Source organism: Arvicanthis niloticus, chromosome X (assembly GCF_011762505.2).
Source record: "Arvicanthis niloticus isolate mArvNil1 chromosome X, mArvNil1.pat.X, whole genome shotgun sequence".
NCBI classification, from domain to species: domain Eukaryota; kingdom Metazoa; phylum Chordata; class Mammalia; order Rodentia; family Muridae; genus Arvicanthis; species Arvicanthis niloticus.
Window position 1 is genome coordinate 6,238,444 of NC_047679.1, and position 25,480 is coordinate 6,263,923.

Below are 25,480 nucleotides of genomic sequence, written 5' to 3' on the forward strand. Positions count from 1 at the left end.
TCCACATCTACATACATACATACATACATACATAAACCTACCTTTGTAAGCTTTCTTTTCATGTGTATATGTATGCATCATCTAGAAGAGCGCATCAGCTTGCCTGGAGGTGGAGTCACAGATAGTGATTAGAAGCCTGATATGGGTGCTGGAAACCAAACTCAGGTCCTCTGGAAGGGCAGCAAGTACTCAATCATGGAGCCATCTCTGTAACTCCAATAAATCTTTATTATTATTATTATTATTATTATTATTATTATTATTATTATTATCAGCAGCAGCAGCAGCATTATTGTGTGTGAGTGCATGATTTCTATGGGGGAGAACATGCATGCCAATGGCACACACATGAAAATCAGAGTCTGTTCTCTTCTGCCACCCTTACATAGTTTCCAAGGATCTAATTCAGATCACCAGGCTTGTAGCAAGCCTTTATCCACTGAGACATCGTGCTGGCTCCAATAAATAAGTCTCTTTTAAAAAAAATCAATGTCATTGCAATTTTTTTCATACCTACTTAAGTTTTCTTTCCTGCCTGCCCCATTTAGTTCCATTATGTCCATTTGTTCATTTAACAGACACCAGCAGGCATCCTAATTAAGTAGCAACCACTGAACTGAGAGCTGAGTATATGAGAAAAAGCGAAAACAAATAAGGCTTTCATCTTTACCCATCTCAGCCAGACACGGTGCTGCACACCTGTAATCCTAGCCCTCAGGGATAAAAGCAAAACCACAAGTATGAGATCAGCCTCAGCTACACAGTGAACTCTAAGCCAACCTTAGCTATTTAGCAAGACTGTCTCATCCTACCCTCTCTGCACCAGATCCTTGCCACTGTTCAGCCTTAGAAACAACCATGATATTATAGAAAGGTCAGCAACTTTGGAATCAGACAGAGGCCCTTATTTACATATAATCCTGGACCAACTGATATAAAATCATTCTACACCTCAGTTTTCTCAATCTATAAAATGGGAGTACTAATTCCTCCCAGTAATCTTAAAGGTTTATATAAATAGCAAACGATGTGTTGTTTTTTTTTTTCAAAAAGCACTTACATCATATATGGAACATCAACGGCACCCCCAACTTTTCTTAGTGTGAGAAGTTTTAGAAAGTGGAAGGAAATGAATTAACTGTCCTTTTCACAACATGAAGACACCAATAGTCAAATGGAAAGAATAGTCTAATTCAGAAGACCCATGATTGCGCTCAGCTCCAGTGCTTACTGTACATGTAATTTCTGCTTTCTTCATTGAAGTAAGTTTTCACTGAAAGTTTGGAGCCGTCCCAGAATTTATCTTCTTTTATACAAGAAGGGGGTTCTATTGTGCAACCTTAGAGGAAGCAATGGGAAAAAAGCTATACAAAGTCCAGTCCTGAGAGCTAGGTCACAGACACGTGACTCAGGGGCTGCCTAAGACTGAATTTGCAATCGAGGAATCAACATTTGGTGCATGCAAACAAGCTCAGTATGTAGTGCCACTGGCAGCGGGGCTAACAGAATGAGTTCAGAGTTCATGCTCTCAGTAATGCCCGTGACATTCCCTGCCGAAAATGAAAAGAATATCTCTTTCACAAGGTTTGAGAAGGGGTTAAATATGAATAAAAACTGATTAGATATGAAAAAATAGCTGCTCTATAAATGTGTATTTGATCTGTTTAGGAGGCTTTGTGATGTGTAAAATAAATGAATAAATAAGTTATTTGCGGTCTAGCTCCTACCTAAACATGAAATCCCCCAGGGCTGCTTTGTCTGTTCACACCCAAGCTATTTGCTTTCCTTTCCCAGTATTGTCGTTTTCCTTGCTCAGAACTCCAAGTTCAAAGTACACTTAGCTCTGATATGCAAAATGCAGGTTACTATCACTAATTGCTGTACATTGTGCTTTGCTCCCAGGTTAAACAGTAACTGCTTTATTTGGGAGCCTTCGAAAAGACTGCAAGGTTTAGGAAGTAGCTCTCTACTCTCTCCTGTAAAGTCTGAGAAAAGGAGAGACTTGCAAACAGAGAACGCATCTCAGTAGCCAAAACGAAACTAGCAGCTCAACACAATTACTCAGCACATCTTACAGAACAAGTATCCCCTGTGACAGTGCTCTGATCAGGCATAGCACCATTCCCTAGGGTCTAGCCCCAGCTCTCTTCTTTGACTCTGTGGGTTTCTTCTAGAAAACGTTTTTTACTCTTTTAGATCTTCCCATCTCCTTCAAGCCAATGGCCTTCCAAGGGTGCAATTCTGAATTTCTAGTAACCAGCTGTGATCGCCTCCTGAATCCATCTGTCCCTCTAATGCAATACCTGAAGCACTGGATTCATTATCTGCTTCTCGTCTCTTCTCCTTTGTCCAAATCACTCTTCTTTGCTCAAATTCTCGAAGATGTTTCTGTAACCCAGTCATTACTCCTGTTCCCTAGAATCTATTCTTTGCATGCATGAACGTTGATGACCACATACCCCTTTTCGAGCCTCACTTTGCTTGAGATGCACTTTTGGGAGGGGTGCAGGTCAAGACAGAGATTCTCTGTGTAGCCCTGGCTGACCTGGAACTCTTTCTGTAGACCAGGCTAGCTTTGAGTTCAGAGATCCACCTGCCTCTGCCTCCCAAGTGCTGAGATTAAAGGCATGTGCCACCACTGCCCCGCCAGATGCTTTATAAAAATCTCTCATTTTTTTTAATCTCATCTCAAATGGGTCCTCCTTTAAATTGTTTTTCTATTTAGCAAATACCTTGTGAAAAGTATAGACATAAAAACATAGCAAAGAAAAGATATTCTGTGTGCTTAGACAAAGACAAATGGATAGATGGTGTAAGTTAAAAGGCAGACTTTAAGAACATATCACAGCAGACCTGGGAAGAATAGGATTTTGACAGAAATGAGTCAAGAGATCACATTAGGGAAGATCTTGGCATAGGACATGCAGAAGAGAATGTCGAAATTGAAAAAAAAAAAAAATCAGTTAAGGTAAGTAGAAGACACAGAGGACTAGAAAATAAGCAAAAGCTAGGAGAGCCTGTATCAGAGTGGACTTTGAACAAAAAATTGAGAAATTTCTAGTGCCTTCTCACTGTGTTGTCCAATAGTTTTGGAACATTGTGCTTGTTTTCAAGAACTGAAAGTTTCGGGTCATGGAAGCAACACAGCCCATGGCTACTTATCTGGTCTAATGATGTTCAAACTTTAAAAAAAGAGAAAAGCGTTCAGAAATATCCAGGAGTTTTGAAAAGATTAAAGCCTAGTGGGAAGCTTCATATGTCTTTTATTGAACAGCCTTAGGAGAAACAAGTACAATAGTTATATAGAATAAGTTTACAGTAAATACTAGGTGGACAACTGGATAGAAGATAGGACAGAAAATAATAAATGGGAAGGGGCGTGGTCAAAGCAGTTTCTCCACTTAATAATTGAGTTTATAGAGGATGGATATTAGTTCTGGTTCCTCATCTCTTGAAGTCTACCATTTTGTATATTCATTTTAAACATTCATCTCAGTCTTACCAAGAATTCATCAAAGCTCTACTGTCACTTGTCTATGAAGAACATGACAGTGGGCACTGTGAGCTTGCAAAGTCGGATTGGATTTGGGACCTGTAAAATGAACTCTGAAGAGACAGCTAGCAGATATCAAATCCACATCTTCAGAGGAAGATACTCAAAGAGGATAGAGAAGCAAGTCCAGGAAAAGAAAGTGGCAAATCCAGCAAAGATTGAGCAGCATACACAGGAGAGTCTGGTTAGGTATGTTAGATAACACACACCCCAAGAGAATATTAGAATCAGAAACCGCAAGGAAACCTAGTTAGTACACATGAAGGAAACTGTTAATGACTAGTTTAGCTTTTTTATTCTTCTTATTTTTGAGATTGTAATTTAATTACAATATTTATCTTTTCCCTTTACCTCCTCCAAACCCTGTTCTCCTTCAAATTCATGGTCTCTTTTTTCATCACTTTTATTGCATGCATATATGTACATACCTTATACATTCCTAACGAGAACCTGTTCAGGCCATAGAATGTTACTTTTCTGTATGCTTTCAGGGCTGACCTCTTGGCATCAGAAACCTTGAGTAATAAATCAGAAGTTTTTATATAATTATTTTCATCTCTTTACTGCACTGCTGACCTCATTGTTTTATCCTGCATGTGGTCGCTTGTTTCAAATGTGTTGCTTTTTTCCTTTTGCTTTAATGAGTCTTTGTACTTAATCAGGAAAGGTCATAAATTTTGCATTATAAAGAAGTAAATTTCTGACTTCTAGCTGGTAAGCACTGTACCATAGGAAATGCCTTCATGCCAAAACTCCCAACTCGTAGTTACAAACAGTGGAATGCTCATAAGCTGCTGTCTCCATGGGTGCTAATTGTAACATGTCAATGAAAGGACTTGCTCTCTATGGCTGCCAAGCCAAGTCTCCTGCTGCTGCCAAGCACTGTAACATTCAACGGGAATATGATTTTTTGACACGGGCAGTTCAGAATTCAGTTGCTGCCCTCACTGGAGGGGACTCAGAAAGGTGTAAAATGAGAAAAAAAAAAATGTGCTGAATTTATTTGAAATGTGTACTGCCCATGAGTGGCAGACTGGAGAGGTAGACAGAACAACAGATGGGCACATAGGATGAGCTGAAGACCCTGTGTTTGAAGAACAGCAAGTGGTCTAGTTGAGCTAGAACATTTGAAAATGGCATGAGAGTGTTGGAAGATGAGGCCCAAGCCTCAAGCTGAGATTATGTTCTCTGAGGGCGTAAGTACCAGGGTAAAGAGATGACACTTAACTTCAAAACCAGTGGGGAATCATGGATTTTTTTTTTTTAAAAAAGTAATTAAATAATGTGATTATAGCTGCCTGATCCATTGTGGATATGTAAAGTAGACTTAATTAAGTAACAGGAAATAATTTCAAAGAATGGTATAGAGACCATAAGCTAACCAATAAAATTAGAACCTTCTACAATGCTTGAAAGTGGCTATTTGAATAGACTATATCTACTAACTAACCTAGCACTACCTTGCAATGAGTCAGGATCATGTTCCTAATTCTTGCCAAAGGATTTCAGTGGGACCCATCAACATCTGGACTAGGTAGTGCTATGCACACGATCCTCCATTCTTTCGGTGTATCTATGGGTGCATGTGTACATGTATGTGATATGCATATTATATTTGTTTGTATATGTGTGGGTGTGACTATGTACAGGTGCTCATCACCACGTCTTTGCCTGTTTATGGAAGCCAGAAGCTAACTTCAGGTGTCTTTCTCAATTATTTTTCCACCTTATGTATTAAGGCAGGGTCACTCACCTGAACCCAGGGCACCTAGCTAGCCAGCATGTTCGAAGGATCTCCCATTTCTACCTTCTGATCACTAGGATCATGGAAGGGGGGCCTGCCCTGGCGACCCAACATTTATACTGGTTCTAGTGATCCAACTCTAGTTCTTACGCTTTCACACCAAATGCTTTTCTAGCTAAGCTACTCTACCAACCCACTTTGTGCTTCCTTTTAACACCACATGTCAATCTCTTGACACTAAGACAGCCTAGAAGCTACAAGACAATATGAGCTATGGACCATTTCTGTACTCTTAGGAATTTTCAAAAATATAAAAACAGATCCAGGGAGAAGCCCCTGGTTTAGCTACTATATGAAATTCACCATCTATACATCAGGTATTGCACTTAGCGTGAAGCCTGTTTCTTTACACAAAGAAAAGCTGGAAGCTATACTCTGGATAGTCATAGTTTTCCATAGGCCAGGGCTCTTTAGCCCCACCTCCCACTTTACTATTGTATTTTGAGGAGTACCTAATAATGTAGAGTATCATTGAAACATTCACAGAACTTAGAAAGGAATTGTATTTTTACCCAGGTATGGTTAAATAAGCCAGATTTCATCCTAAATATCTTTTTATGTACTTGAAATTCTAAAACCTAGAGATTCATTTTCTGATTAAACCATGTGGTCTGTGCCTTCCATAGAAGAGGTAGACAAAGGTGGCAATATACCATATATATTAGGAATAGAGTAAATTAAGAGGCTAGAGAGATGGCTCAGTGGTTAAGAGCATTTGCTATTCTTGCAGACTACCTAGGTTTGGTTCCCAGAATCCATGTCAGGTAACTCATTATCACCAATATTACCAATACACTAGTTCCTAGGAATACAATGTTCTCTTCTGGACTCCAAAGGCACCCCAACACACACACACACACACACACACACACATACTTTCACAGACATACACACATACACATAGATAAATATTTTAAAAGAAGGAGAAGTTGAACAGCATCCAGCAAAAGGCTCCAGATTAGATAGTATCTCAAGGTCCCCGTACTTCAAACAAAATTTCCCCAAGAAAAATGGACTGTTTCACTCTCTAAAATAACTTTGGGAGCTCTAACATCTTGATAGACTAATAAAAAGCAGATGCCCAAAGGAGTGTATAAAAATGATGAAAATGGAATCTGGGTGGATCCTTGTGTGAAGCAAAAATGATACATCTCCCAAACCTTTGTTTCCAGTAGGTCAACATTCAAACAATAAATCTTTTTTTCTTTATGTAATATGAAGGAGTGAGTTTAAAAGGCAAACTTCCCAAATATTTAAACAGACTTACAGAAAAGACATAAACCTAAATCACTGATCTTGGGGTAACAGTAAATTCTCATCCAATTTTTTTAACAGCACAAAGCAAAATATTTTCATACAGGTAGCCAGTGTATACTTCTTGTCTCCTGTTAACTTTTTAACCTAATGTTAATTTATATATAGTTCCAAATACCAGCAGATTCTATATATCATTTTCTATCTATATATCATGCTCATGAGTTTGTATATGAAGTTGGACATGTTAGAGTAGTTGCTATGATCCATGGTTATAAATAGGAACTGCTACAACATCTGTGGACAAATTTCTTGTGTTTTTGTTTGCTTATTCAATTTTAATTCTCCCTGATGAAAGACCCACAACATCAAAAGATACAATGCCTTTATTCTTTTTCCTAATACCAAAATGTTCAACAGAAAGCTGCATATTTGCTGAAAATGTAAATAACTTAAAATATACTAAATTTTTTATTTAAAAGGAATAAAAAGAAATAGTCCAAAAATGACAATGGTTACTATAAAGGATGCTCACCATAATATTATCTGGGTACTAAACACACATACACACATGCACACACAGACAATACACATAACACACAAATCAAAATATTCAAATCTCTAGTGAATTTCCAAATAAATTATGATAGATCTGTAAGTAAAACAGATATGTGGGCCTTTTGTTAATAAAAATGGTTTTAAAAAACATTGAATGATGTAAGAAATAATCAGAAAGGGAAGTAAAATATTGACAATTGCTAGATGCAACATAATTCCAATTAGGTAAGTAGATATGTTGTTCATGTGCAAATGCATGCATACAAAGACTGTAGAAATGTACTATGATGTTAATAGTTGCTATTTCTCACTATTCTTTTATTAATCACATATGAATTTTGTGATAAGAAAGAGTAATAAATGTTATTTCATCAAGTAAAATATCAGCATAGTGGAATTCTGGATACAAAATGATTCAAAGGAATAATGAAGTTTAGATGACTAAATAAGCTGTTGACCAGTCAAACATGAGTATGAACTTTTCTTGTAGCTTAACTTGAAAGCAAGTGTGTGCTGAAGCTGTAATTGGGGTGAGGAAGGGAAAAGATCTGATACAAAGGAGAAAACTTTTGAGCTTAAGCAGAGAGAGCCCCATGAGCAAGCTCCAGTCCAGACAATCTTTGATCAATAATCTCAAACAACCAATTTTTTTATACTGAAGCGTTGGCCTTTGTCATTTACTACTGTGATATAATAAAGAATATATCCGGTCTTTTTCCTGGCACAAAGCTTCAAAAACCCTTGAAATATCTAGTAGGAGTGTTTTTGTTATTCATAATAATCCCCTTTCATTCATACTTGGACTTACGCTAATTTGATGACACATGGTTGATCCCTTAGATATCTTCCAATGGAAGCTGGTCACCAAAAAGGCAAAGTACAAGACTGAAAGTTGAACCTTTTTTCCCAACTTAGAACAAGGAGAAAAAGAGCTGGAAACTGGATTTAATCATGTGGCCAATGATTTAAGCAGACCTGCTGTGTAATAAAGACCTCAGTAAAATCTCTTGAACCTGAGCATCAGTGATGCCTCCAGTCTGATAAAGACACTGATGTTCTTAGAAAGTGGTTTTCAGATTCCATGAAGAGAAGGCATAGATATGTCCCTCACTACTCTTCACTCAGACCCTGTCCAATTTATCTCTTCCATTAGGCCTGCTCCTAAGTGGCATACTGTACAAAAAGTTTATCTTAAAATCAGTGCCTTACTTGATCAATTGAGCAAGTTTTTGAACTTCAAAAGGGGAGTGGTCATGCGATCACTAGAAATTTTAATGGGCTAGAAAGATGTGCTTTGGAATACCAAGGACTTACGACTGTCATCTGAGACCCCTTAACCTGTGAGGTTTACACTGGTTCCAGTTAGTGCCAAACCTGGACTGAATTGGAGGGCACTCAGCTGTTGTTAGAGAAGTGCCTTCAGAATACAAACATCCTACACACATACAAAGGAATAAAACACTTACTTCTCAAGAATGATTATGCAATGTAATAGTTTGGTTGACAAGACCTTCAATGTTAGTAGTTGAATTCAGTAGAAATTTATTTCTTGCTTATATACAATTCAGAATGGGTCTTCCTGATTAAATAGCCTTTCATCTTGAGTCTTCACATTCTCTTGGGTTCCACCATGCTTCAGACTCAACCAAAAAATGGAGAGAGAGGGAGCAATGAAAAATTATATATGGAACCATTGCCTGGAATTAAGGCTATTTTTAGCTACAGATATCTTAGGAAATGCATTGTAACTGTGAACTCAAAGAGAATAGATGGGCTTGGTTAAAAACTAGGCAGTCTTAATCAAAAGGGTTAAAATAGTTTTCTTCTTCCTGAAAATACCAATTGTGAATTTAGATTTTTTTTTTAACCTGACTAATCTTAGTAGTCAAGTTTCTCATTGTCAGGAGTCATGGTAACATATTTTAAAATGAAAAACAATACTAGTGTTTCAGCTCGTTATAAGAAAGAGTTCTTTAGTGTCTAATACCCAGGACCTATGATAGCGAAAGGATGTGTAAAGATGAGTAAGACCTAGTCCTGTGCCTTACAGTGCAATAGAAAAATGGATAGAGCAGTAGAACTTGTATTTCACGTTTGTGGGATGATAAACCATGCCAGGAAGCTTGGTAAGGTAGAGAGAGTTGGAGTCCCCAGAAACTCAGGGTACACACCTAATACAGTAGACAGCTGCCTGCTCCCTGCCAGATTCCTGGCCTGGAACAGTAACCTCACTGACCACATAAAGAAACGTGACCTATGGTCATGTAGGCCCAGGACAGAGTTCTCCATGCTAATGAGATACCTAGAGGCCCTGAGGGTTTAGCCAGTAAGCTTCCATTCTCAGACATTCCACCTTGCAATAGGTATTTAATCTCTGGTCTGCCCTGACAAGTTTGTCGGTTTGCATCCATTTTCCACAATGAACCCCCCAATAAACAGTTTGGAACCAAGGACTGTCTCTTTCATCCACCACCACCATGGGGAGCATGCAGAAGGCCTTTGCTCACAGAGCCACTGCTTAAATCTCCAATAGAAGGCTTCCCTGCACTTCCAGCCAACAGCCACCAAGCTAAGGACAATCACCAGTGAGCTAAACCAGAGCTCCCAACCCTAGTCCTGGGCTAGACTAGACGCCATCCTCAGCCCACGGACCCCAACGGTCTGCGACTGAGTGCCCCCGGAGTCAGGAAACACCAGCTTTGGCTACCCCATCTCAGACTTCATTTTCCCACACCATAGGATGTCTTGGTGCTTTCCTAAAGCCCAGCCTCCAACTACAGCGAGTGGGGAAAGCTCAGCCTGGTTCCCCAATGGCTGTGCCTAGTAGTGGGGCAGAATGCGAACCCATACATGTTCATATAGCTATAACAAAAAAAAGTAAAAAAAGAGACAACTTGAAATACACAGGGGAAAAAGAAGGTCATAAGATAGAGTAATAGCCCTCCCTAGCCCTTACTGCTGAACTATTGGTTATTGATACATTCTGGAAGAAAGAACATCACCATTGTCAGTTGTGTAATGACCTCTGAGTCCACTGACTCCAATACATAACTCCAGATTCATGATCACACAGGCCCTCAATAAACTTAGTGGGTCTCAAAACATGAACAGGAACAGGAACATGAATACAAGCATGAACATGAACATGAGCATGAGAGAGAATTCAGGGAAGAAGAGGGTAGACAAGAGATGGACAGAAATGAAATTGGATAAGAGGATGAGAGTGGTCAGTATGCATGATATATATATATATATATATATATATATATATATATATATATATATATATAAATTCATATATATATATATGAAACTGAGAAAGAACAATTTTAATTAATAAAAAGGAGGAATAGAGGTGATGAATATGATCAAAATATACTGTACACATGTATAGGAACATCATAGTGAAAATTTTCACTCTATTCATTTAATACATGCTTAGAAACTGTAGGTGATCAGTGCAAATAATCAATTCTTATCATTTAGAAGTATAGCTACAGAGTAGGAATGCTTTAAAAACATTGTGTCAATAACATATTAAAAAGGAACATTTTATTCAAAAGAAGCAGCTGGACAAGTTGATAGACGTATGGGCAGTTGTTCTGATATAACTTCAGAGAAAAATTTTAAATGATGTAGTAAAATGCATAGAACACGACTCAGTGAAAGATGCCTATCCTAAGGAAAGCAGGGACAAACTGAGCTTTACAAAGAGATTTAAAAGAAAAGTTTGACTTCTACAACAGGCTGTTGCCAACTCAGGCACTGGTCATGTTTTAAGAAGTATATATCTCCATTACTTGGAACTGTGGGTATATTTTCCCTTAAAAGCAATGTTGAAAAGGCTTGTTTAGATTCCCAACCAAAAAACAGAACCATCTGTCTATTTGACCTAGAATGAGTCCAGAAGGCTGCTCTAAGACAGAAAATTTTTTTCCAACTTACAACTCCCTTTGACTCAAGAAATTCTCATGTGACCGCCTAAGGTACATAAAATTATAAAATAAGTATATAAATCAAACACTTATTAAAGAAGAAATCATATAGAAACTTGCTATAAAATATCTTTGGTATACATATAATTTTAGCGTTTATTAAATGTGAAAGGAAACAAATATGTTGGTTTCTTTTAGCATAAAGAATTAAATCTTCAATGAATCTGTGATATTATAAGATGCAGAACACAGCCAAAACATTTCTGAATTGGTCAATATTTTGATTTTGTAATTATCAATGCTGAGAATGCCACTTCATATAAATATGTAGTACAAGATGACAATAGTATATTTAGTAATATTTCAGTGATTGTTGGAAATTCTCTTCTAATCTCAACCCAAAATTTAATTAATTTTTTTTAATTGAGCAACCTAGATGTCCATCAACTGAAGAATGGATAAAGAAAATGTAGTGCCTCTACACAATGAAATACTACTTAGCTCTTAAAAACAAAGACTTTGTGACTTTTGCAGCCAAATGGATAGAACTTGAGAATATCATCCTGAATGAGGTAACACAGTCCCAATAGGACATTAGTGATAGGTATTCACTTATAAATAGAACAGCTGTAAAATACAGGATACACTCCACAGACCCAAAGAATCTAAACAAGAAGAAAGGCACAAGTGAGGATGCTTGAATCTCACTTAGAAGAGGGAATAAAATAGTCATAAGACACAGATGGAAGTAGGGAACTGGGTGGGAAAGAGGATGGGGAAAAGAATGGGGGCGATTCAGGATCAGGTATGGGAAGGGGCAAGAGAGATGGTCAGATGGCCATGAGAATGAATGGAAATTTGCAAGTGACAGGGGTGGTGTGGGGAGGTAAGAAGCATCCCCACGATTTGACAGAGACCTCGGATAAGGGAGGCACCCAAGAATCAATGGGTATATGGAACTGTGACTCACAGCATTGGGGACATGGAAGGAGGCAGGAGCCCCAGTGGAGTGATAGGAACACCAACCTACCCACAAAAACTTCAACCCAAAATTTATCCTGTCTACAAGAAATGCAGGGACAGGGGACAAAACCGAGACTGAAGGGATGACCAACCAATAACCAGTACAACTTGAGAGAAACTCCATGGGCATGCACCAATCCCTGCCACTATTAATGATATTCTGTTAACTTTGCAAACAGGAGTCTAGTATATCTGTCATCTGAGAGGCTCCACCTATCAGCTGACTGAGACAGATTCAGACACCCACAGCCAAACAGTGGATGGAGCTTGGAGACTCCTGTGGAAGAATAGGGGGAAGGATTGAAGCCCCTAGAGGGGATGGAAACTCCGCAGGAAGATCAACAGAGTCAACTAACCTGGACCCTTTGGGCTCTGAGAGACAGAACCACCAACCACAGAGCATACATAGACCACGGACCGAACCTAGGCTTCCCTGCACATATGTAGTAGTAGATGTGCAGCATGGTCTTTATTTGGGTCCCAAACAACTGGAGCAGGGGCTATCACAAAAGTTGTGGCCTGAGTGTGAAATATGTTCTTCTAGCTGGGCTGCCTTGTCTGGCCTCAGTGGGAGAGGATGCACCTAGCCCTGAAGAGACTTCATGTGTCAGGGTTGGAGAATACCCAGGGGCCCCCCATCCACTCAGAGGAGAAGGGGATGGGGAAATGAGTGAAGGATTGAGGGAGGGGATGTCCAGAATGGGGGCAGTGAGCAAGATGTAAAGTGAATAAATAAAAAAAATAAAAAAATAAATTTTAAAAATTTAAATCTTAAAAATAATAATTAAATCTTCAATGGATCTGTGATGCTATAAGATGCAGAACACTGCCAATATTTTTCAAAGTTGATAAATATTTTGATTTTATAATTATCAATACTAAGAATGCCACTTCATATAATTATGTAGTACAAAATGACAATAATATATTTAGGGATATTTCAGCAGTTGTTGGAAATTCTCTTCTAATCTCAAACCAAAATTCATTTAATCCTCTTTTAATGAAATTCAAGTCTACAGCTCAAACAGTAATTTTAAAAATCAAACATTGAAACCCAACTCAACTGAAAGATACAATAATTTGATACTTACATGCTGGGTAATGACAGTGGGAAAATATGTAAAGTCTTTGTTTTCTGTAATTAAACCATTACATTTCTCTAAGAGTAGAAAATCTTATATGTACATTTTTTCATTCCTAAAATTCAATAGTCTTGACTCCTAGCCCAACAGTGTCCATTCATATTGTATGACATAACATTATGAAGTGTACAAAATGCATGTTATGTTGTTTTGACCCCAGGCTGCAGTGAACTTCTGTAATTCAACACAAGTGAGTACTGCTGAAAACACCTCCAGTTCACAGCACATCTAACTTGGAACTAACTTTGGTCATTGTGTATTCAGAAACGTTTTATCATTGCCAACCCTTTCACAACCACCACATTTAGTTACATGACCCTGTATGAAGTCAAAGCCTGCTGACGAAGAAACCGATTTGCTTCTAGTGCTTGCTTTTGCAGCATCTTTACAGAGAATATTAACATGGCTCCTGCACAAGAATGGCACACAAATTCATAAAGCATTTCATATCTTTTCGATATCTCATTCTCATGTCTAGAAAAGCCATTCAGAATAAAAAAAATCAACAAAGCAATTTCAGAGTTTAACTATATCATAGACCAAATGGACAACGACAGACTGGGAATCAAAGGATGAAAAATAATCTGTCAAGTGAACAGAAACAAAGCTGGCATAAAGTCAAAATTAGAAGAGATAAAGAAACACATGGGAGGCAATAATTCTCCAATAAGATATAACCTTAGAAGAGAACTTGCTGCTACTATTGTGCTAAATTAATATAGTTTCTGATTGCCTTCTAATAATCATCCTTATACCCATAGATAAGTACAATTCTCATTCATAATAAAAGAAGGTTCTTTTCGCAACAGATGGTGACCATTAAAGAGATCCACAACAGTCAAACTGCAGAGAATAAGTAGCCATGGGGTTTCCAGTCTCATAATGGACATCTATAGCACAGCATCTAAGTCTCAGGGCACATCAAGAAAGAGGGCATAGAGAGATTGTGAAAGCTTGGGAACAGGGACAACTGCTGTGAGATATAGTGTTTTGACATGACAGAAATGTTGCATCTATGAACTCTCGATGATATAGTTGCCTGCGTCAGACCTTCAAAGACCACACCTGTTGACAAGCCCACAAAGACAGAGAAACTTTTTCACAGGGGACTGCTACTGGATGAAGAGCTACAGGCAGTGAATGACTGCTGGGAGGGGGATCAATTTTATCAGGGACAAGCCCCCAATCTTGATTATCAGCTTTAACATATGTGCAGACATAGAATGGGAACTGGGCATAGTAAGTTTTATACATGACTTGGTTGGGAAATTGGTGGAAAGAAAAGATATAAGTACTTGTACATGAAATGTTTAAAAATTAATATAAACAAGACATAGCAGCTGCCATTACAGATGCACAAAATACTAAGGCTTCCAATTTGATAAAAACAAACAAGCAAGCAAAAAGCAGTAATGGATACAAAAACGTCAAAAAACAGACCTGATGCAATAAAAATATCCGATTTCAATATACTACTTTCATCTCTATACAGGTCCTCCTCCTAACTAAATCTCACTGAAGAAACTCAGGGCTAAACTATACCACCGATCAAATGGACTTAACAGATATTTACAGAATAGTCCATCCCCCCAAAAATATATTCTTCTTAGGGTCCTATGGAAACTTCTCTACACATTCAAGGGTACAAATCAAATCTTACCAAATACATAAGAGATTAAATAATAGCCTGTATCTTATATCTTAGTAGTACAATACTAGAAACAAAAAATGATTTTTAAAAACTATAGGAACTATATTGAATCCATGAAGATGGAACAATACATTCTCGAATGAGTCCAGTGGGTTAAAAATAGTAGTTAATTCATTGGGGGAATAAAACCAAGATTGATAACTCCTTAGCCAAACTAACAGGATAGAGGAAAGGCTAAATTAATAAAATTAGAACTGAAAGGGAAAAGGTTACTACAAATCCTAATGAAATAAAATGAAGCATCAGGGAATACTTTGGTGACTTACATTCACAAAACCTGGAAAATCTAGAAGATTGGGAAAATTCCTAGACACAAATGACCCACAAAAATTAAATCAGGAAAACACAAGCAACTTAAACAGATCAATAATAGTTAACAAGACTGAAGCAGTAATAAAAAGTCTGCCTGCAAAAAAATGGATATGAAACTAGTCCCATGTATCTCAATCTTTACAGAAATGAACTTCAAATTAATCAGACATCTTACTGCATGTTCTGAAGTTCTGAAACTGTCAGAGGAAAATATGGGTAAAATATTTCAAGTTGTAAGCATAGATCAGGAATTTTTGAAGAGTCCAGAAAATAATACCAGTGGTTTTCACATGGTATTTCATCAAATGAAAAAACTCCACAGCAAATGAAACCAACACATTAGATAATTGATATCTAAAATACACACACATACACACACACACATCAAAAACTAAACAAAATATCAAAAAACCTCATCAATCAATTGGCTAATGAAATGAATAGTTCTCAAAAGATGAAGTACAAATAATTACTAAACATATAAAAAATGTTTCACAGCGGTAGCCTTCAGTGAAATTCAAATTAAAACTACCTTGGGATGACATCTTGTCTCAGTCAGAATGACATTCATTGTGACAGAAAACAAATAACAAATGCTGACAAGTATGCAGAGGAGAAAAGGACCCCAATGGAAATGTAAATTTGTCCAATCACTATGGAAATTGCTATGAATGTGTGAATATGTGTGTATATGTGTAGACACATATGTATGTATGTTATACCATTTCTGAAGGATGTAAAAAGCACCAGATCACAGAAATATTTGCACATCAATTTTATTGCAACAATATCCACAAAAGTTAAGTTATGGAACCATCCCAGGTGCCCATCAATAGAGTAATGGATAACAAACGTGTTGTATATATATACAATCCAATTTTACTCGGCCATAAAAAGAAAACAAATTATGTCATTTGCAGAAAAATAAATGCAACTGGAGGCTATCATATTAAGCGAATTATGTCAGTCTGAGATAAATATCACATTTTTCTCTCATTTATAGATTCCAGATTTTTATATAGATAATAAAATCATATATACATATATGGCATATGATGTAAAGGTACATGCAAGGTAACAGTATCATCTAGACACATCAGAACTGATGTACATATGAACTCACACCAACTGTGACAGCATTCACAAGACCTGCACAGCTTCAAACTAGACCTAATCCCAGCACTGAAAAAGGGACATGGACACAATATCTCACACCAAACCAAGAAGCTATTTGCAATTGATAACTGATAGGGAAGTAAAATTCAGGTTTCTCCAGTGGATCATCAATGAGTACAGTGACCACACTGCAGGGAAGGCCCCAAGTTAGTAGTGGCTAACTCACAAAGGACTCCATGCTGTTTGTCTGTTTTTATATTTTTGTTTTATTTGGGAGGGGTGCTTTTGTCATATTGGTTTCTCTTTGCTTGTTTGTTTTGATATCAGTTTTGTTTTTTCTTTTTTCTTTTTTTGAAAGAGAAAGCATGAAGTTGGTTGGGTAGGGAGATGTGGATGATCTAGGAGAAGTGGGGGGAAGATTATGATCAAAATATACTACGAACAAAATAATAAAAATAAATTTAAAAAGAAAAAAGAAGCAAAGCTGTCTAGGGGGAAAAGGAGATGGGAAGGAGGGGACAGGAAGTAGGTATGGAACATATTCAAAATACATGATATACTTGTATGGAAATGTCCTTATAGAACCCAGTACTACGTACTACATACAAAGAATGTCTACCCACAAATGTCTCACCACGAAGAAAAGCACAGGACTAGACAGTCACAGCTCAATTCTTCCAAACTTAAAATAAAAGCTAAGATCAGTGCTCTTCAAACTATTTCATAAAATAGAGAAGGCTGCCTAGTTCATTCTATAAAGCCAATGTTATCTTGATTTTTAAAAAGCTAGATAAAAGACACAACATCAACAAAATATAGACCAAATTCCTTGATGAACATGGACAAAAGTTCTCAATAAAATCTTTTCCCACTGACTTCAAAAACACATTGACATCATACACCGTGCAGGTGAACTCCAGGGCATTGAAATGATTTTGAAACAGGAACTTGCAGTGACCTGAATTCCTTCCACTAGTACTTTCCTTTCTGAAGGTTTCCCCACTTCTCAGTGCTACCACAATTTGACAAGCAAACTTTAATACATGGGCCTCCAGGGTACATTCCATATCCAAACTAGCAAAAAAAAAGAAAGAAAAAAGAAAAGGTAAAAATATTACCATAGGAAAGGTTACAACATATAAAGGTTTGGGCTTTGGAAGCTATTTAAAATCCATAGCTTCAATTTCTCTTGTAAACTTTGATCTAAGTTTACATTCTCACACAACGAATCTGAGTGAGCTCTTGGTTCAGCCAGTCCTCACCTTTCCTTGATATTACCCTTGTTCACTGCACCTATTTAAGTTACTTGTCCAGAATGATCAGTAGTAATGAACGTTACTGAGTCCTAAGGGACCTCATGCCTAACCTACCTCTATCTGTTTCCGCTGTGAAACTGGAGGTTCATTTCATCTGCTGGGAAAAAAAAAAAAAAAAAAAAAAAAGTGAAGTGGATTGATATGGCATTGTAGCTAAACTGAAGGGAGAGGCCATTATCTATGATCTTGTCCCCAAGGGTGTGTCATTTTGTCATTTTCTTCAGCAGAGATTAGCACATTGGATGTCAAAGTGGAAGACCCAGAAATACTGAAGATGATTTTCGTAACACAAGGTCCCTTTTTGGAAAATCATTTCTCAGAATACATGAGTAAGAGCAAGCATGTTTGCTATACTTGGAAAGGGAAAAAGAATTATGTGGTGATTTTATCCTTTTAGAACTATTTTCAAGGAACCAGGGTAGGCTGTGTCAATCTTCTCCGTTATATCATTATGTGGTTTTCTACTTATTTTGACTTACTATGTTCTTATTCTCCTAATTTCTTTGTTGGTCCCCTTGCTCACTAATTTAAGGCATCATATACTTTTAAATATAAACATTTAAAAGTTACAGTTCCCTGTGTTTAATAATAATGCTGACTTCTCTGTACCCCCCAAACTATGATGTATAATATTATTATTTTAAATTTCCATTAAAGTTTGTTTGATTCAGATGTTTTATGTAATTCTGAATGCATTAGAATATTTAAAAATTGCTAACTTGTAGATTAAGTACATTATGGCAAAGGAATGTGCTCCACATGATATCAGTTATTTAAAATATCTTAAAACTTGCTCTCTCTCTCTCTCTCTCTCTCTCTCTCTCTCTCTCTCTCTCTCTGTGTGTGTGTGTGTGTGTGTGTGTGTGTGTGTGTGTGTGTGTGTGTATGCACGTGTGCGCACATTCAGGTGGCAACATGTGGCAATTGATGTTAATGCATATGTGTACATGTCAGATGGAAGCCAGAGGTTGACAATAGCTATTTTCCTCAGTTGCTCCACTTTAGTCTTTATATTTTAAATTTTATTTGTTGGCAATTTCATACATTTGTATAATGTTCTGATCACATTCAGTGTCCCCCATTCAGTGTCCCCAAACCTAATACCTTTCCCAATCCCTCTGGAATCTTTCTTCAAAACACATCCTCCTCCTGTTCCTCCTCCTCCTCCTCCTCCTCCTCCTCCTCCTCCTCCTCCTCCTCCTCCTCCTCCTCCTCCTTCCTCCTTTTCTCCCTCCCTCCCTCCTTCTCCTCCTCCTCATCCTTTCACTTTTTATGTTTATTTTAACAACCCACAGAGTTTAAATTGCTTGCATCTACTTGCATGGTATGGGATTATTCACTAGAGCATGGACAACTTACCCCTGAAGAAAACTGACTTCCACTTCCCCAAAACCATTAAGCATCAAGAGCTCTTCAGCTAAGGGCAGTGACCCATGTGCCATTGCTCCATAGATGCCGGAATACTGCCAGGTTAGATCTTAGGCAGTTACAGGTTGTACAGGTAAACACGCTGCTATGAGTTCCCAAGTCCAGCAGGCATACTGCATCCACAAGACAGCACTTCCCAACACTCCTCCCCTGCCTTTGACTCTCACCCTCTTTGCACCCTCTCTTCTATGATATTCTGAGTCCAGTGGAGTGGAGAGAAAATGATGGCGGTGTCCTATTTAGGGATGAGCACCTCTCAGCAGTCACTTTTCTCAGCATTTTGAGTGTTGTGAGTCTGAATATAACCACTCCCCACTGCAGAAAAAAGCTTCTTGAAGGTTGAGAGCAGCACTAATAATAATACATGTTAGCACCACTATGCCTGGCTTTTTATGTGAGTGCTGAAGATCAAAACTCAGGTCCTCATGCCTACACAGCAAGCTTTCCCTTTGCCACCTCTCCAGCTCTGACCCACTTTTTATAAGTGTTTCATGTGACATGGAGAAAAATGTACCATCTTTAAAGACTGACTGTAGAGCTTGGTCCATGATCATTACGTCAAGATCGCTAATCCCTCAAATCTTCAATGAACCTTTAATATGCTGGGAAGATATATTAAAATGCAATATGATACTCACTTTGTCTATTTATGTTCTTGTAGTCCTATCACTTTGCATTGCATTTTTCAGGATTTTTTATTAAATATAGATATATATTTAAGATACCCATATCTTCCTGGTTAATTGAGTGTTCTATAATTTTGTATTGTTCTATTTGTTTCTTATAATTATTCATATAAATGATCATATTTATATAATATATAGTTTTATTTCTCTATGATTTCTCTCACTTTGCTCTATTTTCTATTTTAATACTTAGTAAAATTGATTGAGTTTATTCTCTTGAGTTAGCAAAACTGGATATTTATCTGCAGAAAAAACTAAATTAAATACATATTTTTTACTTCACTCAAAGATCAACTCAAAGTGGATGAAAAACCTTAACTTCAAATGTGAAATGCTGAAACTGCTAGAGGAAAAATGTAGGGAGCATTCTTCAGGATTTCAGAATAGGCAAAAACTTTGTGAATAGAACTCCAAGAGCACAGGAATGTAGTTCAGGAATCAGCATATGGGATTACCTAAAATTTAAATGTTTCTGCACAGCAAAAAAAAAAAAAAAAAAAAAAAAAAAAAACAAAAAAACTATCAACAAAGCAAGCAGCCCACAGAATAAGAGAAAATCAGTTATACCTCAGGCAGAAGGTTAATATCCAGAATTATAAAAACCTGAAAGAGAAAAGTAAACACACACACACACAACAACAACAACAACCAGACAGCATACACCAGCTGATATGAGGCCCCTGACACATATACAACAGAGGACTGCTTGGTTTGGACTCAGTCAGAGAAGATGCACCTAACCCTTGAGAGACTTGAGGCCCCAGGGAAGAGGGAGGTATGGTGGGGTGGTGGGCAGTGAGGAGGGTGGGGATAGAGAAAGGGAGGAGGTACAGGATGAGGATCAGTCGGGGCTCAGACCAGGAGGGGGATGAAGTCTGGACTGTAAAAAAAAAATGATTAAAGAATAAAAATAAATAAATTTTAAAAAGAAAATTTTTAAAAAATTTAAAACAAAAATTGCCAATCAACAAATCGAATAATAAAGTGAACATATGCAATTTTATAATATGGGTGGTAGATGTACTAGTTTGTGTGTATGCACATGTGTGTATATGTGCATATATATCCATATATAGACATATATAGGCAATGCCAAGTGTGCAGAAACATCACTGTCTTAGTTAGGGTTCCTATTACTGCAACAAAACACCATGAAAAACACAAAACAAGCTAGAGAGAAAAGGGTTTATTCAGCTTCCACATGACTGTTCATCAGCAAAGGAAGTCAGGGCAGGAACTCAAACAGGGCAGGAACCTGGAGGCAGGAGCTGATGCAGAGGCCATGGAGGAACAGCAACATCTTATGGAGGCAATACCTCACCTGAGGCTCCTTCCTCTCTGATGACCCTGGCTTGAACCAAGTCAACACAAAACCAACCAGGACAATCACTTTCCACCTTATTTTTGAGATAAGAGTCTTTGCTTCTCCTGGAGATCACTGATTGTGGTAAACTGGCTGGCCAGTGAGTTCATGGATCCATCAATACCCACCTGGACAATGCCAAGTTTGAGGCACACTGTGCAATGCCTAGCTTTTTACATGGGTCCCGGAGAGACAAACTCAAGCCCTCAGAGTTGCACACCAGGAATGTTACCAACTGAGCCATCTCCCCAGAACCCATCAATTTATTCATGAATCGTTTCTTCTTGCATTTTATATGTTTTGTAAGATAGCTTCTTTCAAATACAGGAAGAAAATAATTTAGACATTTTTTTAGTGCAGCTGTTTTGGAAATGTTTACTTAATTTGGTTCCATGCAAATGTCTCAGTTTTGCTGTTAATTTTGAAAGCCACTCTTGTAATTATTGCCTTTGAACCTTGTATATTTTATATTTATTTTATTTTATGTGTTTAATTCATATTTTGCCTGGGCATAGCTTGTGTGTGGTGCCCATGGAGGCCAGAAGAAAGCATCAAATCCCCTGGAACTGGAGTTTCAGATATTTGTGAGGTACCACGTGGGTGCTGGGAATAAAACCCTGGTCCCCTGGAAGATCAGCCAATGCTCTTTAACCACAGAGCCTGTTAAGATGCTATTCCACCTCTTTTAGTTTCCATTATTCCTTTTGGAGTTAGGTTGGCATTCCACTTATATATTGTTGGATCCTGTTTGGATGTTGTACTTTTCAGCTTCTGTATTCAGATTTTTCATCAGGTATGAAAAATTCCCCTTTTTAATTATTGTCTTTTTATGATTGTCTTTCCATCAGTTTTTCTGTTCTCTCATCTGTCACTTATATTAGGTCCATTTTAAACTATTTTCTTTTTCCTTTTTTGTTTTCTTTTTTACCAATTATATTACATTCCAGGCATGGAGCCTCACACCTGTAATCCCAGCACTTGGGAGGTTGGAGCAACAAGGTTATCATTGTTTAAGGCTAGTCTGAGCTGTATGATTTTTTGATTAGCCTGGGCTACAGAGTGAGACCCCGAGTATTTGTCAGAATCATCCAGAAGAACAGAGCCAATGGAATAAACAGAATCAATAGAATGTGTGTGTGTGTGTGTTTGTGTGTGTGTGTGTGTGTGTGTGTGTGTGTGTGTGAATTTATTGTATTGTCACCTAAAAGACTGAAAACACTATAGTTACTAGGTCCTTTAACTTTGGTGCCTCAATAATCAGAACAGTCCCACAGTGGCTGTCTCTTACACCAGGGCACAGTGGGAAGGGGGAACAAATGATTGTTGCTCAGTTCATAGGGCTGAGTGTCCCAGTAGTTCCTCAGCAGGCACTGGAAACCCTGAAGGTTCCTGGGGAGTTGTTGGTCATTAGTCCACTGTGAAAGCATGAAAATGATGGTTCTGCTGGCAGCAGCACGATAGAGCAAATCACCTAGGCAGCCAAGAAAGAAATATACGGTTTTGTTTTGTTTTGTTTTGTTTTGTTTTCTGTACTGCTACCAGAAGGAACCACCCAGAGTCCTTTACTCCCCCAAATCATCAAGGCAATCAGGACAGTTCTTCAAGTAAAGTTTCCTACTTGGGTGATGCTAATTTGTGGCAAGTTAACATCAACCACAATACCCTGCCTCCTACAAATGAAAATGAGAAAGATGAGGAGGGAGAAAGAGAGGGGGAAGGGAAGGAAGGAGGGAGAGAGGGAGGGAGAGAGAGAGAGAGAGACTGAGACTACAGGGCATGTGGAGGTAAGAGGACAAATTACAGGACTCAATTCTCTCCTTCCACCATGAATCCTGGGACTCGAACTCAGGACATCAGCTTTGCAGCAAGTTCTGTTACCTACTGCACCATCTCACCAGCCCTGTTTTTATGTTTTCTATCCCTCATTTCCTTCTAATGCATTTATCAGTTCTCTTATGCTTTCACTTCTTTTCCACTTACTTTGTTTATTCAATCTATTAAATTTTTTTACTTCAACAATTGTGCCTTTTGTTTCTAGAATTTAATCTTTTTTCATTTCTGCTCAGTCACTTCTGGTAGTACCAGAACTGAGTGCTTATTTCTTATTGTGTGCCCTTTATTCATATATATTCCTGCCTTTTTTTAAAAATCCGTGTTTGATATACTCAAATATAAAGACTTCAAATATAGTTTGTGTTGTTCATACTGACCTTCATTCACCTCAACTTTCCTTACCACGTGTTTCCCAATTTTGATGATGCGCTCACGGCCTCATTTTCAGCAGTGGAAATTCATCAGAGGAAATTCGAAGTGGTTTTCCTCCAGAGAATGTTCACTTCTGTTTCTTCCAGAAACCAAAGATTTACTTCATCTTGAAAGGTTTGACTCAGTGCAGGAGTCCCTAGTTTATCTTCTTTCAAAACCTGTGTCCTATGAAGATTAAGTTGTTCAGAATCCCCTGGGACTCCTTCCAATTCATCCAGAATACCCAAAGTATACATGTATATTATCAATGTTTTAAGGTTGACTTGTTTCTTATCAAGAAGAAACAAAGACCTTATTGCCACTCATATCAGAAAATCTAGCCCATCAATTGGGTGTCACTGAAAATACAAAAATGTATATAACATAAAATATTTATATAATATAAAACTATATCAATTAATTATTCATAGGTAAAGTACTTTATTAGCTTTTATCACTAGAAAAGGAATTCTTTCTCTTTATTTTCATGTACTTTTAATTCACTAGCCTATTTGAAAATACATCATTGAAAGTAAAACTCATGTCTAAAACCACATATTTTGCTCCTGTTAAACTGATTTCTTGTCAATTTTCTACTCACGGAACTGATATTCTTCCATTAGAGATAATCAAACTGTCAAAGAATTGAGTAAAAAAGTTTAAGATCACCTCAAGAAGTAATTCTTCCTGTCCTCCCTTTCACATATAAAACCAGTCCCTACAAACTTCCCACTACGCCTCCCATCGGTTTCTCTCCCATCCAGAAAACCCTTCTCTGTTAAATACACTTGTCTTATATTTCTGAGACTGGCCTGAAAGTCATTATAAAGGTCACGCTGGCTTTTAACTCATAATCTTTTTGTCCCAGTCTTCTGAGTGTTGAACTACAAGTTTGAGTCAACACACCGTGCTCCATTCCAATAAATACCTGGACCCTCAAAATCATTTTCTTCCTCCTATTTATGAATTTCTTTTTCTGGGAAGCACTCAATGTTGTTGCCAGGCCAGGTTACTTAGGTACAGCTGCAAATATGTCACTTACAGCCACAAAATTCTTCAGTGAGTTTCCTTTCCCTACCTAAATATTTCTCAAGCTTTAGTAACACAAAGACAAAATGTTTTGTTTTGTTATTTGAGACAGGGTCTCTCTACAAAGCTCTGGCTGACCTTTGGACCTTGAATTTGAAAAGATCAGGCTGGCTCAAACCCATAGGGATCCACCTGCCTCTGCCTCCCAAGTGTTGATATTAAAGGTGTGCACCACCATGACCAAGGTCTTGCACAGGATTTTCTGGGCAGCCAAGGTTGGTTTTGAAATCACCAATCTTCCTGCCTCTGCATCCCAAGCAATGAGATTATAGATCTATACAAACACATTTGGCATACATACATACATACATACATACACACTCATATGTATGTGTGTGTACATATACAGACACACACACACACACACGTCTTTGACAGAAGAGCCCAGGCTGGCTTCAAATTTATGACCTTCCTGCCTCAGCCTCCTGAGTCCTAGGTTTACAGGCAAGTACTACTACACATGGCTAGACACACTTCCAAAGGAAAGTAGAAAGCTTAAATTATGTTATCAACATTTTACTTAATTATAGGCAAATTAAAAGGTAACATAAGCTCCCCATGTCTAAATGTTTCATACAACCATAAACTTAAATAACTTTACAAATTAAACATAATTACCAAACCTATAAAAGTGAAATTAACAACAATAATTTAATATTATAGCTAATGTTAGGCTTAAACTAAATTGTCTTCTTAAAGATAAGCATAGACTCACATGGTACAGCACAGGTTTGGTGATGGTGGTGGTTGGTTTTGGCTTACCTATACTGCGATGCACCTGTGATGACTAAATCCTCCCGCTTCTTTATTCAAAGCCCTGGAACAGTTCCATTGTACACTGGTGATGTCATTTGGTTTCAACTAGGGCAAAGACATCAGTATCATTTACTTTTTCCAAGTGGCTCTAATTGCCTAGGAGTCCTCGATAAACAACCCCATGGTATGA

The 25,480-nt window shown here is 37.7% G+C and overlaps 1 pseudogene; it reads left to right on the plus strand.

Moving 5' to 3' along the window:
• The first annotated feature begins 13,622 nt into the window (after positions 1–13,622).
• Positions 13,623–13,723, plus strand: LOC117695562 (U6 spliceosomal RNA; annotated as a pseudogene).
• Positions 13,724–25,480: the final 11,757 nt, after the last annotated feature.